We start from the raw sequence: 2,500 nt of genomic DNA, 5'->3' as shown, positions 1-2,500 counted from the left end.
GTAATGGTACAATCAAATAAACGATAACTGATTTAATGAGCCATTCGCAGTTTCACAGTACAAGTGCTTATACTTAGACATGCATGGCTTAATCTTTGAGACAAGCATATGACTACTGGCAGGATCAACCAGGTAACTATCCACCGCAGGGAACAGAAGTTCCTTGCTAAGCGGCCCCCCTCCGCAGAGGGAGAGCAAGCTTTCTTAGATTTTGCCTCCACGGGGGGAACCCATGAGCCAAACGGACCACACGGTCCCTCGGTCAAGGGAAACCCCGTCTTGTTTGCCACGTCTTTCTCACAACTGGACCCGTGCACAGTTCAGGCATACCTGTCAGACTCGCCAAGCGAGCTGAAGGAAGGCAAGAAAAGTGCTTCTGCGAAGGAAAATATCCTCCTGCTCTTTTGTCTCTATCATTAGCCAAAGGCTAGCGTACACAACTTCCATCTACACTCTGCCTGCCACTACAGTGACAATGCTTTCGGGCATCATCTTTTCCCTCCTTCGAAAGGAAAGCTACAAGCCCAACTTTCCTTGCCCGTTAGTCAATTCTGCCCTCTATTTCTCCGCCTTGCCGCCGTGGAACATAAGGGACAGGGTTTACTAGCCAGCTCCTCTCGGAACCTTTGCGACCAACCTGCCCACACTATAACCCCCAAACGCTAATAAGGAGACTGCATGATATGGTAGACAGAAAATAAAAACGCGAAAAAAATGAAATTTTGAAAATCGAACCCACAACCAGCCAAATCGTTTGTAAGTCATGCCAAATGACTGGTGACATCTTAAAAACCCATTGAAGCCACAACATCCCATAATTTCACGCTTTTAAAGATTTGTCACTATACGCACTGTAAGTACCTCACTAATTCTCACCTCAGATTTTACGGGAACATGTTCAAATTTTAACACGCCTCTCAGCACGACCAATTACATTAAAATTCATCGCAAAAGTCAGAATTCTCCAATTTTTGAAAAATTCACTATATTCACTGTAAGTACCTCGCTAGACAGTGGAGACCTCAGATTTTACGGGAACATGATCAACTTTCGACACACCTCTCAGCACGAGCAGTTACATAGAAATCCATCAGGAAAGTCGTGCTGTGAAGAGGTCTTTCGACTAAGAAAAATGGTGGTGTGAGGAGGAGTCACCTAAATCAGAGAAAAATACTCTTATAGGAGACTGCTACGAAAGACATTTCTGAGTCCACTGGCCCTAGTCCCCTAATAAGTGTATTTCTGTTTGTTTTAAGAAGGTCCTCCTGACATCACCAATCTTCTGTCTTCAATCCTAACCCCAACGTTAACCCTAACGCTAACCCTAACCCTACCTCCCTCAGGGGCAGTTCTATGGTTATGATCCCACGGTAGGCAGAAAAACTATCCCAATCTAGGTTTTCTTGTATGCTGACTCCATTTTAAATGCTTTTACTTGAGTCTGACAAAGGCAAAGCCAAATACTCACCCCTATATGGACGGGGAAGCAAAGTGCGGATTTTGGTAGGTCGGCATTTTCAATCAGGAATGTTGCCATTCGAAAGAGCGTCCAAAAAAACTTGGTTGGGACACATTTATTTTAGAAATTAGCGACCTAACCAGAAGTGCACTTTTTGGTGGGCCTACCCTACCCCCCTCAGGAGCAGTTCTATGGTTATAATACCACGGAAGGCACAAAACCTATCCCAAACTAGGTTTTCTTGTATGCTGATTCCATTTTCAATGTGTTTCCTTGACTCTGACGAAAGCAAAGCCAAATACTCACCCCTATATGGACGGGGAAGCAAAGTGCGGATTTTGGTAGGTCGGCATTTTCAATCAGGAATGTTGCCATTCGAAAGAGCGTCCAAAAAAACTTGGTTGGGACACATTTATTTTAGAAATTAGCGACCTAACCAGAAGTGCACTTTTTGGTGGGCCTACCCTACCCCCCTCAGGAGCAGTTCTATGGTTATAATACCACGGAAGGCACAAAACCTATCCCAAACTAGGTTTTCTTGTATGCTGATTCCATTTTCAATGTGTTTCCTTGACTCTGACGGAAGCAAAGTCAAATACTCACCTCTATATGGACGGGGAAGCAAAGTGCGGATTTTGGTAGGTCGCCATTTTCAATCGGGAATGTTGCCATTCGAAAGAGCGTCTAAAAGAACTTGGCTGGAACACATTTTTGCTATAAATTGTTGACCTAAGTATATAAGCAAGTATATAAGCAAATACTCGTTACATAGCATAAATAGCCTCTAAACACCCGAAAAACCTCTCCAAATATCATTTAAACCTTTTTCCTAACCCTAACACTTACCCTAACCCTAACCCTAACCCCATTTCAAACCCTAATTCTAAGTCAGAGGTCCTCCTCACACCACCAATTTTTTTGGTAGGTCAAAAGACCTCCCCACACCACAGAATTTTCGAAGTCGAGGTCCTTCTCATACCAAACAATTTTTCTAAGAGTTTTTCTAAAAATTTTGAGGACTTTTCACTTAGAAAAGAATTG

The 2,500-nt window shown here is 43.3% G+C and overlaps 1 non-coding gene across 1 annotated transcript in view; it reads right to left on the bottom strand.

Annotated features, from left to right (window-relative positions):
- The window catches only part of LOC146446008 (small subunit ribosomal RNA), a 1,800-nt gene extending 1,665 nt beyond the window's left edge, over nucleotides 1–135 (bottom strand). The window contains exon 1 of the ribosomal RNA XR_014863050.1: nucleotides 1–135. This exon is cut by the window's left edge and continues 1,665 nt beyond it. This is a non-coding gene — a ribosomal RNA (small subunit ribosomal RNA).
- Nucleotides 136–2,500: the final 2,365 nt, after the last annotated feature.

The sequence above is a fragment of the Pavona decussata genome, unplaced genomic scaffold (genome assembly GCF_977016875.1).
Source record: "Pavona decussata unplaced genomic scaffold, jaPavDecu1.1 SCAFFOLD_3694, whole genome shotgun sequence".
NCBI classification, from domain to species: Eukaryota; Metazoa; Cnidaria; class Anthozoa; order Scleractinia; family Agariciidae; genus Pavona; species Pavona decussata.
This window is presented reverse-complemented; position numbering and strand designations above follow the sequence as displayed.